At 47.5% G+C, this 16,354-nt stretch overlaps 1 protein-coding gene across 1 annotated transcript in view; it reads right to left on the bottom strand.

The window, feature by feature from the left end:
• The window catches only part of XYLT1 (xylosyltransferase 1), a 376,528-nt gene that overhangs the window by 207,203 nt on the left and 152,971 nt on the right, over positions 1-16,354 (bottom strand). The window lies entirely within an intron of this gene.

Here is a 16,354-nt window from a genome sequence, read left to right as displayed (position 1 = left end):
ACTAACAGAGGAAGAATCTGAGGCCCAGAGAGGCAGAGTGATTGGCCCACGGTCCCAGAGCTGGAGTGAGTCAAAGCTGAACCCTGAACCTGGAAGTATAGTCTCTGTAGAGGTGCACGTACTGGCGGTTACTCGCTTGTGCTACCTGAAATAAATGGACCCGAGAATCGGATAGTTATATGAGCCTACAGTTTTAATGCCCTATTTTCTGGAAGTCAAAACTGTATCACTGAAGTGTTTCTCTTTTTCATTACAGGAGTCATCTCTATTTTATTTGTATTTTGCAGTAAAATGATTTAAATTAAATGTGCTTGGGTGCAGAGGAAATCTGACCTGAAAGAGAGTTTTTGTGGCAGAAAGAGAGCCAGCACATACTTATTTCCTGCCTTGCAGAGGCCAGTAACATCCTGGTACAAGGAGATTCATCAATACATCTTTCATAAGAACTTCTCTGCACAGTGAGGTGGAAAATCTTTCCAATGACTCTGGCCCATTTGTAACTTTGCCCTGAATAAAAGAAGGGATTGATAGGGGATTGGAATGCTTCCATACCCAGGGGCCTTCCTGCGCCCCAGGAGACAGAGTCTATAAATGGAATTCAACTGGGCAGGAGAGAGAACCCCGTAGGGGTAAGCAAGGCCTCTAAGGAACAGGCAGTAAAAGGGTTAAAGGTGCACCACCTTCCTCTGCTGGGGTCTGCAGAGGGACTGATGCCTGGAAGTCTCTAAAATAAAGAGGCTCAAAAACAGTCACAGAGACTTGCCATTGGGTATTCTAGGGACTGCAGATCCACTGCCCTCTCCATGATCCGCAGTGTATGTTGGCAGCGGTGGGATACACCCTCAGTGCATCCATCAGTCAGCTGGCATTTCTCAAGATCTACAGTGAGGCAGGCAGACTGAGAGAGCTTGAGGGCTTCATAACATGGCAAAGGGACATGGGGAATTGAAAAGCACATCCGGTTCCTGTAGACACATCCCACAACCCCGACCTCCCAAGATGGTGCCAGTAAGCTTTCTGTTGGCTGGGAGACCAGGAGGCTCAAGCTCCACCCTGGACCACGCCACTAAGTTAGCAGCTTTTAGGGAAATGACTTCTCCCTTTGGGCCTCAATACCACGCCCAAGTTGACTAAGCACACTTTAAAAGTTACTTGGAGAAGTGCTGAGATGATTACATAATGACAGAGTCCAACACCAGGCACAGGACAGCCCCTGAATGAAGAGATCGCTTCCCTTCTCTTTAGAACCTTTCCTTACCCACCGCCCTGTAAGGTAAAGATACAGCTCTAACCACACAAAATAGTCACTTCTCTCTTCCATTCTCCAGGGTGGTTTGGGTTCAAAGACGGAAGGTCTATTTCTACCCTTGCAAGCCGGTCTGGTCAACATTTGCTTTCCTACACAAAGAGCACCACCCTCCCTAGCTTCTTTACAACTTCCTTGGCACCTGAACTTGAACAACACCCTACTCTTCTCCAAGACCCAGTTTCAGGGTAAATGGGGTTAGAAAGCCTCATTTAAGTCAGAGTTGCTAGGAAGATTACCAATCAATAGGCTTCCCAGTCCCTCACACATGGCAGATGCCCAACAAATGAAAAGTGTTATTTTCTGCAGGGAAAATAACATCTATCTCCTCTGTCATGAGGATCAGAAGCAAAACACAAAGAGCGCTTAGTACAGTGCCTGGTGAAAAACAGCAGATACTATACACATCTTGGAGGATGGAGACAAGAGATCGAAAGATGAATGTAAACATGAGCAAAAGCCAAAAAAAAAAAAGGTGCAAGGAAAAACAAGTGTCTAGCCCAGTGTCTAGCAAACAAAGAGAGCCAGAAGGACATGTGCCTAGTGCAAACTAGGAGAGGTGGGAAGGAGGCTTAGAGACAGGCCAGGGTCTGTAACAGTTTCTCAACCTTGGCGCTGCTGCGCTACTGACATTTTGGGCTGGGTCATTCCATCTGGGGTGAGTGCTGTCCTATGCAGTGTAGGAAACTCAGCAGCATCTGTGGCTCTACCCACTAGATTCCAGTGGCATCTGTCCCCCCCAAGTTGTGGCAACTAAAAAATGTCTTTGGACACTGCTAAATGTCCCTTGGCGGAGCAGAATTTCTCCCAGTTGAGAGTTGCTAGTCTAAAATAGTGTCTGACACACAGTGGGTCCTCCCTCAGCAAATACCTGTTGGAAGATGGCAGGGATGGAGGGGAGAGGGATCAGCGCTCACCACCCTATACCTGGGTAGGGCAAGCCTCTGGCTTCCCTGGTCTGCATCAGCCATAATGAATGAGGGGAAGGAAGCTCTTCACAGGCATACACCAGCTTGGTTTCTCTGAAACAGGCAGCTGTTCCTAGAGTGTACTGTCTGTGCTGTGCCTTGTTAAGAGGGGAAATTTTCCAAGAACCTATTTTTCCAGCGCTGCAGATTTCACGTGGATACGGCCGTAAACATACATAGCCCTGAACCTGCATCTCATTCCTCTGCCTTCAAAGGGATTCTTTTGGAAGCACTTCGCGTCCCAAATGGTTTAATGCCTCTATTTCATAAATGAGCCATTGCATTCAAGAAGATTAACACGGTTAAGATGTGTGCTTGTGGTTCTGGGCTTAGTGGTGGAAAAACCATGCCTGTTGCATCTGAACTGAACCTTTTGGTGGATGGTAAGAAAGGCGACATGGTCGGGGTTGGGGGGATGTAATGTACAGGTTGCCAGGGTAGGGGCTGCAGGGGCCGGGGTGGCAGGGGAGAGGGGTCACGTGCGCTCAAAGGCAGCTGAATTTGGAAGCTGGGAGTAGGAACACATCAGCCCTGTAAAGATGGGATCAGGCTGAAACTTCTGGGACTTGCTTTCAGGAATGAGCTGCAGCCAAAGGCCTCTTCCTTCCCACCTATAATCCTTTGCTGACTCCTCAGTCTCCCTTGAGTTCATTCACTTCCATCCAGCCCCACTTTTCCCTTCTTGCTTCTGGTCATCCTCTTTAGCCATTACCAGGTTTTCACTCACACCAGGACCTTTGCACATGCCACTTCCTCTTGCTAAATTAATCTTTATTCAGTCTATACTGCATTTAAGCTTAAGCAGCACTTCCCCAGGGAAAGGCTCCTGTTCACCTTGGGTCAAGACTCACAGCCATACAGTCTCTGTACACTGGGACTTTCATCCCATTTCACTTACCACGGTCCCACCCAGTGACTGGCAACTGTCCCCACCAGATCGTGATGTTGCCTGACAGCAGGAATTGCATCTTTCACTCAATAATGTGTCCTCCTCCTACTCAGGGTCAGTAAACATTTGTGGAATATGTAAGTGCATAAACGGAGAGAAGGAAGAGAGAGCTTTGTTCTGAGTGTGGACAAAGAGTGTTTCTTTCAGGGGTCATGTCTCAGGGCTCCATTCCCAGACATCATTAGAATAAAACAGAGCATGGTGTCGAGCATGAAGGAATAGGTGAACTGCCTTCTGCCTCTTCCTCTGCAGCTCACGTGCTTTTTCTTTCTAGATCCAAACTTGATGAAGACGGGTCCTTCAGCCCAGGATAATCATTTGCCTTCAGCCCAGGATAATCACTTGCTGTAAAGTCACCCACTGTTTGAACTGTAACAGCAAGTCACCTCTTACTGTTGCAGTAGCAGAAGGGGTTACATCAGAGTAGAGGACTGGACCCTGGCCTCAAGGAGCCCAGCAGCATCAGCACTCAGGAGCTGGTTAGAAATGCAGAGCAGGCTTCACCTGAGATGGGCTGAATCAGAACCCGCATCTTTAACAAGGTCCCCGATTCATGTGAGAAGCACTGGGCTTGAGCAGCCTGCTCATAACAATCACCTAAAAGATTTATTAAAGTACAGATTGCTAGACACAGCCCCACTCCACCCCCCACCCATCAGTCCCTCCACCCTCACCCTCACCCACCCACAGTATGCGATTCCAGGGGTCTGGGGGTGGCAGGTAAAGGTGCATTTCCCTCCAGTTACCACGTGATGCAGCTGCAGTTGGTTCAGGACTATGCTTCAAGAACAACTGCCCTACTGCTAAGACCCATGCACACAGCTTGGTTTCTAGCTGGATCCTTGAGACTGTGGGTGAATTCTTTCCTTCTTCAACAGCGTTGACGCTGCTATCATGCTGTCTATGCAACTTCGGCAAGAAAAGGTTTCCTTTCCCCCTTACTGGGTGCCTTAGTCTGTTCTCACACTGCTGATAAAGACATGCCCGAGACTGGGTAATTTATCAAGGAAAAGAAGTTTAATAAGCTCACAGTTCCAAGTGTCTGGAGAGGCCTCACAATCATGGTGGAAGGCAAAAGGCACATCTTACATGGCAGCAGGCAAAAGGAAAATGAGAGCCAAGTGGAAGGAGTTTCCTTTTATAAAACCATCAGCTCTCATCAGACTTATTCAATACAGTGAGAACAGTATAGGGGAAACTGCCCCCATGATTCAATTATCTCCCATTGGGTCCCTCCCATAACATATAGGAATTATGGGAGCTACAGTTCAAGATGAGATTTAGGTGGGGACACAGCCAAACCATCTCACTGGGGTTCTAAGCAGAGGTCTTTAGGCCTGGAAGGGCTTCTAGAAGAGTCAAGGCGTGAGCTGGAGGATGAAATAGAGCTTGCTGACAGACAAGGGGAAAAAGGGCATTCTAGGCAGAGAGCACTAACCAAGCAAAACTAAATGGGCTGGAAGCCAGGCACGCCCAGGGAGTGAGTCATCTGCTGAGTTCAGAGCTCAGGCCAGGTGGGAGGGAGACCCAGGGGAAGGGTGGGTCCTGGAGATCACAGAAGCTCTGCTTCCTGTTACCTGCAAGATCCCTGCTGGCATAGCACTGCAAGGGACTGAATGAAACATCCCTGAAGCCCTCCTCCTCGTCATCAGGGCTGACATTCCTGTAGTACTTACCATGTATGGGCCCTGTCTTGGGTCCTGACCCGCATCAACATATTTTTCTTTCCTTTTAACTTAAAAAAAAATAACAACTATAGACTCACAGGAGGTTGCCAAGATAGCACAGAGTTGTGTTATCTCACTCAGTTTCTCCCATCGGTGACATACAACCAGAGGGCAATATTAAAACCAGGCAATTCACATCAATACCATACTGCTAACCAGACTGCAGATTTTATTTGGTTTTCACCCATTTTCAACAAACTCATGTGTATCCATGATTCTATTTTCTGTTTAATCTTCCCAACAACCCTTTTACTCCAGTTTACAGATGAGAAAACTAAAGCACAGACAGAATGAAGTGAGTTGTCCAAGGAGCAGCAGGAGGCAGAGATCAAATTCAGGAAGTGTGGCTCAGAGCTGCTATGCAGTATTACTTCTCTGGCATGTTCCGGTTACTAGTGCAAACTCACTCACGGATCAGAGACGCTTCTGAGGATGCTCACATTTGAAAAGGACTGCTCAGGGCCAAATGTAGGTTCCAGACCCATCCCGAAGAACTAGGTCCTCTTGGAAAATCCCCCACTGGCAGGGGCTGAGCAGGGAAGCTGGGAGAGAGGGCATGATCCCCAGCCAGGGCCATGGCCACAGATACCTGGCCTTATCGACTCCTGGACAGTCTCCATCCCAGCTCCTGTCTGCCCCATCTGCTCTCAAGTTTCTGGTTTGGTGATGTTCTTGGAACTGGCCTGGGCTGCTGGCCAACATCAGGACCAGAAAAAATCCGTAGTTCTGGGCCCCAACCCCTGCCCTGGAGCCCTGGCAACGTCACAGAGGTCTGCTTGTGAGGTCAGGAATCAGGAAGTGGGGCTGCTCAGCCCTCTGCCAACCCCCAGGGTGCTGGCTGCTGGGGCTAGAGGAGGACAACACAAAGGACATGCAGTAAGACTGTAACACCACCAAAAAAGGCCTCCCTCACAAGCCAGCCTTGGCAGCCAGCAACCTACCAGACAAGGCCCCCCCCCCCCCAACTTTCCTGCTGACTTTTATGGCGTTTTGGGCTCCCTGGAAGGGAATGTTCCTTGTGCTTAGAAATATGTAGAGATGATCTACGCATGTGGACAGGGACTGCTTAGACCCACGCATACAGCTTGGTTTCTAGCCAGATCGGTGGGCCTGTGGGTGAATTCTTTCCTTCAGCAGAGTTGATGCTGCTATAATGCTGCTTGTGTAACTTAGGCATGTAAAGGTTTCCTTTCATTAGAGGGGAAAACATTCAAACCATTAAAAAAACTTCATAGAAATCCACGGTAGCATTGGGAGTGGTTCTGCCCAGACATGGGGCGACTGTGGTCGGGGCCCAGTAAACAGCATCATCTGTTAACCTCTCCAAGCCTCAGTACCCTCTGCCAAAAAGTGTGGATTAGGCTGGGAAGATTACAGCCCAAACTATGAACTTACAGGGAGAACGGGAATAAGGCGATACAAATATAAATTTTATCTCTATTCTGTCCAGAGATTCAAAACACAGCTGCCTCAGACAGCATTCAGCCATGTGTCAAGGACAGCAATAATAAATCATTCCACCCTGGGAGGATCAGGACACTGGAGAGGGTCTGTCCAGACAAACAAACATTAAAACTCAATTGTCTGAAGACACTCCGCAGGCCAAACCAAACTTGTCCACTCACTAGTTACTAGCTTTGACTTTTAAAGTCAACTCTTGTCCACAAATCATTTCAGGAGCTCCAAAATCTCCAAATCAGGAGATCCTAGAGAAAGATTAAAAGCGACAGGCTCAGACTGGGTGTGGTGGCTCACGCCTGTAATCCCAACACTTTGGGAGGCCAAGGAGGGAGAATCACTAGGTCAAGAGATCAAGACCATCCTGGCCAACATGGAGAAATACCCTCTGCCCCGTCTCTACTAAAAATACAAAAATTATCCAGGTGCGGTGGCATACACCTGAAGTCCCAGTTACTCAGGAGGCAGAACTGCTTGAACCCAGGAGGCGGAGGCTGCAGTAAGTCCAGATCATGCCACTGCACTCCACCCTGGTGACACAGCAAGATACTGTCTCAAAAAAAAAAAAAAAAAAAAAACAAAGGCAGCAACAGGCCCTGCGGCCCTTGAATTAACACAGTCCCTTGCTCTCCAGCAAGGAACCTGGTGGACCCTAACTTCAGGAGCCTCCTGAGGTCCACTCATCACTCACAAAATAGCACCTTTGGGTGCTGCAGAGGAGGAGAAAAATGATTAATCAGCCCACCCTGCTGAATGTTGCTGAGTCAAAGTCATTTTTTAGAGCCCTCTAAAAACCACTAGGCTCCAGGTCCCAGAATGTGCTTTACCACAGGCTTCCCTCAGAGCACTAGAAGTACCTTCACTCCCACCAATTGCTCCGCCATGAATGGCAACCATCCATCCACCTGCTGTCCAAGAGAACGCATACTGGGTGAAAATGTATGCACAATCAGCTGAGAGCACCATGCGAAACCAAGTTATTATTTATACCCTCCCATTCCAGGGAAGAACGGCCTGTGAGGAAAGACACAGAAACCAGAAAACCACTACACTAGTGAGAGAAAATCAACAGCCAAAGTGAGAGAGGGGAAACTTGACAAACCAAAGTTAACAGGATAATTATGATTCACATTGGATGAGGCTCTGAGCTCCCTGGTGGCCAAAGCAAAAGGGGAAGCTTTGTATTATATACCTTACATATAACCTGATAGATGGAAGCTTGGCCAAAGAAAAAGAGAAAAGTTCGGTCCTGGTACGAGTGTGTCAGGCAGGTGTGTAGTGGGCAGGAGGTGATAAGGTAGAGAGGTGAGTGGCAGCCAGGTCAAATGCATCCTGGTGGGCCACTGGCTTATATTGCAAGTAGCAAGAGGAGCCACTTGTTAGGTTTTATGCAGAGTCAAGACTTCATCTGACTCATGATTTACAAGAGCAGCTCTGAGAGTTATGCTGGGGATGGCCTGCCTGGGGGAAAGGCAGAAGGACAGAGGAAGATTTAGAGAATACAGAAAAAAGCCAGGCAAGCCCTTAGGAGAAAAGCCACTCTCCTTCCTGGGACTGAATTGCAAAGCTCAGCATATCCTGAACCTGCCTCTCCATCCAACCCAAACTCATGCCTCTTTCTCTTCCTCCAGCTACTCTGGTCCCCATCTATTTCCTGTCTTGCGCAAGCTTTTTGTCACCACAGACGTTTGTACATATTCTTCCCTCTCCTGGCATGTTCTTCTCCCCAGCCTCATCCTTTGCATTTCAGCTGAAACGTCAGTTTTCTGGAGATGATGCTGAAAACATTTCCCAAACCCCTATCACAAGTAAAGGATTCTCACTCCTCCAACCCACAATTCTAGAATATTCTGCTTCTATCTCATCAGCACTAGTCACAGCAGATCATCTCTGTAACATTGGTTTACCTATGTGTTGGTTGGTTGGTTTTGTCCCATCTCTCTACCAGAATGTCTGTTATTCTAGGAAGTCAAAGTTAAGTCAGTTTCCATTGTATTTCCTCCAGCCCCATAGCACAAGACTGGGCACAAAGTGCCGCTTAATAAATTCTGGTGAATAAATGGACCTCATGAGGTAGACACAGAGTTAGCTTCAGGTTAGAAAACAGAAGCTCAGAGAGGTTCAGGCAACTTGGCCAAGGTCACCTTGGTGGAACTCAAGTCTCACTCCAAGGCTAGGCCCCTTGAGCCTACACCCAGTTTCTCTGAACTCTAATTAGATGACCTTGCCCTGATCATGCCTCGGCAAGTTCCTGGAAGGAGGTCCTTACCATTTCATTAAACCAAGATCTTAGTGCTTTGACAAAGGGCCAAGAACATGAAGATGATCTGTGAAGTCCCTAGAAGCAGCCAGGAGAAGGAAACTGGAGCCACACCTGGGTCAGATCCCAGCAGAGCACAAGAGCAAAGGGGCAGCAGGAAACAGCCCTTCGGCTGGCCACACTACCTCCACCTTTCACCACGTACAACATAAACTGTTCTCCCCAAAGCGAACAGCTTTTATCTGATCAATTTTCTAGGCTGTGGCAACCAAACAGTGGAATCCACAGGAAATTAAGCTTATTGACTCAGTCTTTGAACACCACATGGAGAAGAGATATTTACACGTCATCGGAGCCCCAGGGACTATAGGTTATTGGCAGCGTGTATTTACAGAGTTTCACCTAACAGTGGAGGTGGGGAGAAAAACTACCATGCCTCCCCCTCCATGCAGAGTTGGAGAATTCAGACAGGTGAAACGAGATGGGACCCTTTCTCTTTTTTTTTGAGACGGAGTTTTGCTTTTGTTATCCGGGCTGGAGTGCAATGGCACGATCTCGGCTCACGGCAACCTCAGCCTCCTGGGTTCAGGCAATTCTTGTGCCTCAGCCTCCCGAGTAGCTGGGATTACAGGCACACACCACCATGCCCAGCTAATTTTTTGTATTTTTAGTAGAGACAGGGTTTCACCATGTTGACCAGGATGGTCTCGATCTCTTGACCTCGTGATCCACCCGTCTCGGCCTCCCAAAGTTTTTTTTTTTTTTGAGACATAGTCCTGCTCTGTTGCCTATGTAGGAATGCTGCGGCGTAATTTCTGCTTATTGCAGCCTCTATCTCGTGGGCTCAAGGGATTCTCCCATGTCAGCCTCCCAAGTAGCTGGAACTATAGGATGTCTGGCTGGTTTTGATAATTTTTGTAGAGACAAGGTTTCACTATGTTGCCCAGGCTAGTCCTGAACTCCTAGCCTCAAGTGATCCTCCTGCCTCAGCCTCCCAAAGTGCTGGGATTACAGGCCTGAGCCACGGCACCCAGCTAGGATCCCTGCTCTTCAGGCTCTGTTTTGCTTCCGCTTGGCTGGTTCACACAGCAGAAAGATTGCAGGAGAAAGCTAATTTTACACAGACCCTTTCTGAAAGAGCTGATTTTGAAACCCCAGGCAGACTTAATGAAGCTCTCAATGTTGCAGCGATAAACTGTGACCTGATTCCCTATCTAGGTGTTTGCCTCCTGCCATTTCTTCATGGTTCCTTGAGCTGTAACTTCTCTTTGGGTCATTTACAACTAGAGAGGTGAGGCAACCTTTGACATTCTTGACAGGTACCCCGGAAGGTTGGTAAATGAATGCCCAAATAAAAATTAACCACAATAAATAACGGCATCGAGTGAGATGCAGCAGCTCACGCCTGCCACCTCAGCACTTCGGGAGCCCTAGGCAGGAGGTTGGTTTGAGCTCAGGAGTTCAAGATCAGTCTGGGTAACAGAGTGGCTCAAGCCTGTAATCCCAGCACTTTGGGAGGCCGAGGCGGGTGGATCACGAGGTCAAGAGATCAAGACCATCCTGGTCAACATGGTGAAACCCCGTCTCTACTAAAAATACAAAAAATTAGCTGGGCATGGTGGCACGTGCCTGTAATCCCAGCTACTCAGGAGGCTGAGGCAGGAGAATTGCCTGAACCCAAGAGGCGGAGGTTGTGGTGAGCCGAGAACACGCCATTGCACTCCAGCCTGGGTAACGAGCGAAACTCCGTCTCAAAAAAAAAAAAAAATACAAAAATTAGCTGGGCGTGGTAGCATGCGTCTGTAGTCCCAAGTACCTGGGAAGCTGAGGTGGGAGGATGGCTTGAGCCTGGGAGGTTGAGTTTGCAGTGAGCTGTAATTGCACCACTGCACTCCAGCCTGGGCAACAGAGGGAGACCCTGTCTCAATAAATAAATAAGGCATCAGCAGCTACTATTTATGGCACACGGTATCTCCCTTCCCTCACATGTTAAATCACGTATCCTTCTGTAATGAGAATAAAATCCAAGCTCCTTACCACGGCCTATGAGGTCCCACAGGATGTAGCTACTGCCCACCTCTGTACCATACTCTCTCCTTCTCTCACTCGTCACTATGTTTCAGCCACCTCAGCCTCCCAAGTAGCTGGAACTACAGGCACCTGTGATCAGGCCTGGTTGGTTTTGTTAATTTTTGTAGAGACAGGGTTTCACTATGTTGCCCAGGCTGGTCTTGAACTCCTGGCCATTCCTGCCTCAGGGCATTTGTGCATGCTATTCCTCTGCCTGGATTGCTTTTCCCTGCGTCCTTGAATATCTGTCTAGTTTATTCTCATTGCTCAGAGCTGGGATCACATATTACCTACCCCACACCAGTCATTACCCGTCTCGTCACTCTGTTTAATCATTACCGCAGCACCTTTTCACTTGTTTGAAGTGTTCTTATGTATGTATTTGCTTATGTGTTTCTCATTTGTTTTTTCTTGCTAAGGTTGGTGAAGCTGGGACCTTGGATTTCCAGATTTTGAGATTCCCAGTACATCTAATGCCCGACGTGATATCAACACATAGTCGAGGCTGAATAATACTTGAGAAAGAAATAAAACGGAGAAGTGGGAAGTGGACCCTGGCTTTGCTTGATCTCACTCTAAATCCAGGGCTCTTAACCACTGAGCTACACAGCCTCAACACAGGATACCCTGTGAATCAGCAGCTCCTATTCAAACAGCTGGATTTCCAAAGTCAATATCAGCACGTGGCTTTTCGTGGTAGAAGTACACTTCATCACAAGGCCAAGACTGTGTTTTGTTTTAGAAATCGCTTCCTAAGAATTACCAAGGCTCACACACCAATGAATGCTTCCTCCTTTCCTCCTGCAGGATAGAAGGTCCTGGCTTGGTTCTCCAACTAATGGTCTGTTTTCCCCATGCAAAGATCATGTTTGTGCTTTAGCAAAATGCAATGCCATGCAATGCTGGGATAAGTCATATAGATCCCAAGTGCTACTGGAACTCAGAACCTGGTTCCATGAATTTGTTAACTGAGTCTAAAGATGTACATAATGAACTTCCAGACACTCAAGACGACACAGAGGAAAACCAGAAAACCACAGTGGGAAAAGCAAGGATTACAATGATAAGAAGTGTATGTGGTTCCATCCTGGGCCAGTTGAGTCTCCCAGGATGTAGTGCAGTGACACAATCCCAGCTCCCTGCAACCTCTGCCTTCTCGGTTCAAGCAATTCTCCTGCCTCAGCCACCCAAGTAGCTGGGATTACAGGCATGTGTCATCACGCAGGGCTAATTTTTGTATTTTTAGTAGAGACGGGATTTCACCATGTCGGGCTAGCTGTTCTCAAACTCCTGACCTCAGGTGATCCACCCGCATTGGCCTCCCAAAGTGCTGGGATTACAGGAGTGAGCCACTGCACCTGGCCCCTGCTTATTCTCTTGCTGGGTGAATTTGAATGAGCTGTCTCCACTTTCTAAGCCTCAGTTTTCACTTATGTATAAGGGAGGCAATGACTGTTATGTTTATTGGGAAGGGCTTACTTTCAAGTCCACATCAAGAAATACATGAAAAATATCTATCAGAATGCCTGGAACTTATAATAAATGATCATGAAACATTTGTTAAACGCCCACCGTGTTCAAAGTGCATCAGAGTACCTTGTTTGAGAGATTCTAAAAGTATGACAGAAAGGGTCCTATCTCTATTACATTTCCCAAATTCCACATCAGAACACCCAGGCTCACCAAAGAATAGGTCAGAGGGTATGAAACAGGGGCCATTCAGTAACATCTTTTTTTTTTTGAAATGAAGTCTCTATCACACAGGCTGGAGTGCAGTGGCACGACCTTAGCTCACTGCAACCTCTGCCTCCCCGATTCATGTGATTCTCATGCCTCAGCCTCCCATGTAGCTAGGATTACAGGCATGTACCACCACGCCCAGCTAATTTTTGTATTTTTAATAGAGGCAAGGTTTTGCCATGGTGGCCGGGCTGGTCTTGAACTCCTGGCCTCAAGTGATCTGCCCACCTCGGTCCCCCAAAGTGCTGGGATTACAGGAATGAGCCACCATGCCAGGCCCGGTAACATCTCATATCAAGACACCAAGCCTGGATTTGAATTCCAGCTCTGACATTTGAAGCACCCTCCACCCATTTCTGGGCCTTAGTTTCCTTAACCACTGAATGGGGGATAATGACCTACATCATCTGGCTCTTTCTTACCCCTCCACCTTCTCCCCTCACCCTTTCACAGCACCCCTCCCCACTGGACTTCTTGGAATCTTCAACCATGCTAAGCCTCAGGGAGTTCACACGCTCTGTTCCTTCTGCCCAGAACAGCCTTTCTGCTGGCTCTGCTGGACTGGCTCCTCCTCATTCTTGAACCCTCAGTCTTCCCTGGCCATCCTGTATAACACAGCCCACTTCATTTGACAGCAGCTCCTTCACTTCCTTATTACCACTAATCAACATCTGTTGTGATACACCTATTGTTTGTTTCCTGTCTGTTTCTTCCCTAGACTACAGAGGTTGTAAATATTCAGAAAAAGGAACCCTGCCTTTTTTGATTAGCAGTGTATTTCCAAAAACGTAGCGCAGTGCCTGGAGCACACAAGGTGCTCAATACAGGTCTGATAAGAGGGTGGGTGAAGGGTTGGCACCTCCTCCAATCTATCACATCAAGGCCTTCATGTAACCCACTCTGAAAAACCCCAAACACACCATTCCCAATGCTTCCATCCAAGACCTCTTTCTGCCCCACCTCCTGAGGTAATGAGTGAGACATGGGTTGTTAGTTTCCTTAGCTGGGTGACCTCAGAAAAGTTTCCTAACCACTCTGTGCCTAGGTTTTCTTACCACTGAAATGGCGTTAATGATAACAGTACTTGCCTCACAGAACTGTTGTTGGCATTGCATGAGCCAACATATAAAGGACTTCTATAAAATACACGTAAGGCGCTTAGCACTTATTATGCCATGTACATGAATAAGCGTCATCTAGTAGTGGTAGTTGGACCCCTGTCTCTACCATTCCATGAAGGTTTCCCCAAATATCTTACTTTTCACACAGATATGTTAGCTCCTCATCTAGAAAGTGCTCTTCAACTCTGGAAGCCCACTGGAATCACCCGGCGAGCTGTGAATGACCCTGGAGTTACACCCATATCCATACCACAGACTGGAGTGGTGCCGGCCGAACACTGGCTTTTTACTCTCCCGAGGTGATTCCAACATGGAGCAGAAACTGAAAACCACGATAAACGCCTCATGCTCAAAGGATCTCACAACTGCCCACTGCACAATGCCCTCTCCAACAGACTTTACTAGTTTTACTGTAATAGCCTACACTGGACAGTTCCCAAAGTACCAACTAGGTTTTTTTTTTTTTTTTTTTTTTTTTTGAGACAGTCTCACTTTGTCATCCAGGCTGGAGTGCAGTGGCATGATCTCAGCTCACTGCAGCCTTGACCTCTTTGGGTCAAGTGATTCTCCTGCCTCAGCTACCTGAGTGGCTGGAATCACAGGAATGCATCACCACGCCTGGCTAATTTTTGTATTTTTAGTAGAGACGGGGTTTCACTGTGTTAGACGGTCTGGTCTTGAACTCCTGACCTCAAGTGATCTGCCCACCTCAGACCCCCAAAGTGCTGGGATTACAGGCATGAGAAGTCACACCCAGCTATCTGTTCTGTTCTCCTTAGAGCAGTGGTTCTCAAGTGGGGACAATTTTGCCCTGCAGGGCACATACAGCAATGTCCAGAGACATTCTGGATATCCTGGTTCCAGGGAAAGGGTGCTCTTGGAATCTAGTCAGTAGAGACTGGAGATGCTTCTAAACATCCTACAGAGCACAGGGAACCCCTGCACACAAAAAAGACTTATCCAGTCCCAAATGAGATGGTGCCAAGGTTGAGAAACCCTGCTGTGAAGCTATCCTTTCTGTGAACTTGGGGAGGATGGCACAGCCTTGCGAACAATGGGAAGTGAAGAAGTAGTAGTGAGGGGAACTTACATTACTGACTTTCAATGCCAAACACATGCCAAGCAGATGTTGCGTGAATAATGATGACAGCCACTATTTTCTGAGCACCAAACAATGGCTTATAACAGAGCAAAACGCCTGACATCTCTTACTTAACCCACATGGGAACTCTGAGTTCCTTGACTCTGTTTTCACTTCATGCGTAAGACAGCGGGGAGAGCAAGGTCAGGTAACTAGGCCAAAGTTGCAAGGCTTGTATATGGCAGATTTAGATTTTAACCTATTTTGTTAAACTTTAAAGAGAAGGCTACTCCAAGATTAATGATGCCAGCTCACATATCCTAAGTCTCACTATCTACCAGGCCGTGCTCTGAAGACCTGACAAGTAGAAACTTAATTCATTCCCATGAACTAGATAATATTATCATCATCATCTCCATGTCACATACAGGGACACAGAGACAGAGTGATGTAGTGCCTTTTGAAGGATTTCACACAGCTACAAAGTAGCAGAGATGGGGCTTGAACAAGGGGCTTAGATCCAGAATCTGGCTTACTCCCACCATATTCTCCTGCCTCTAATATAGCAATGAGCAGAAAGGACTGAATTCCAGCCTGCCTTGGGACCTTTGCACATGCTGTTCCTGATGACTTACACGTCTTCACTCCGGTCTCTTTGTCTTGCTGACTTTTTTACTCATGGATCTCAGCTTACACTTCAATTGTCTATGACACCCTCCTTGCCTGCCAACTCACTGACCAGGTAAGTAATCCCTGTTAAATGTTCTCCCAGTTCCCCTTCATAGCATTTCATGCTTTAAAAAACCCATCACTTGTTTAAGTGTTGATGACCATTAGTCTCCTCCAGACTGCAGACTCACTGAAGACAGGGACGGTCTCAGCCTTGTTCAGTGCTGTATTTCCAGGCCCCTGGCATGATGCCTGGCACAAAAGGGGTGCTGGATGAAAGCTTGCGGCTGAATGCATGAAACAGAGAACCTAAAGCCAAAACAGCAGCTGGTGCCAATCCAGTCCATTTCCTCATCCCCAGAGAGGGACAGGGCCATCCGAAGGGTTCTAGCCAAATGCCTCCATGGCAGGTTGGGGCTACAGAGCTCTCCAGGCAAGCTGGCAGTGGGGGCCATAAACCGACTCCTCAAAGCCATCTCTGCTTCATGGTGGCTGGTCTTTATCATTTTCCAATCAACACTGGTTGATTCTAATTGATTTTCTATGATATCCCTCTCCAGAAGGGAGAAAGGCTCTGTTTACTGGGGCAGTACGTAGAGGACAGGCCTTTTCTTCCTGCTGTATTTAATGCTGCTGCTAATCACGGAGATTAGACTAAAACAATTACAACAGCTAATTAAAGAACAATGCGGTTTTTGGCATCTTCGCACAGACGGCACCATTGGGAATTCCTAACTCGGGCAAAGCAGGGATAATTAAAACCCCCAGCTCCACTCTCCCCACTCCAGCAGCTGGATCACGCTGATTAAACTGCAAATAAAACACATGAAACCAACACTTTGTAGTCTATCCAATTTCACTTAAAAGGGCTTTTAACTGATTCATAAACAGAGAAGCCGTAAACAGCAAATTATTTAACTAAAGCCAGTTATTTCGTCATCACGGTTCGCTTTATTCCCAGCTCTGGACTTGTACACGTAGCCCAGGGGACATTAGGCTGATGGG

This window comes from Callithrix jacchus, chromosome 12, assembly GCF_049354715.1.
Source record: "Callithrix jacchus isolate 240 chromosome 12, calJac240_pri, whole genome shotgun sequence".
NCBI lineage: Eukaryota > Metazoa > Chordata > Mammalia > Primates > Cebidae > Callithrix > Callithrix jacchus.
Note: the sequence above shows the minus strand (reverse complement) of the source record. Positions and strands in the feature narration are given on the sequence as shown.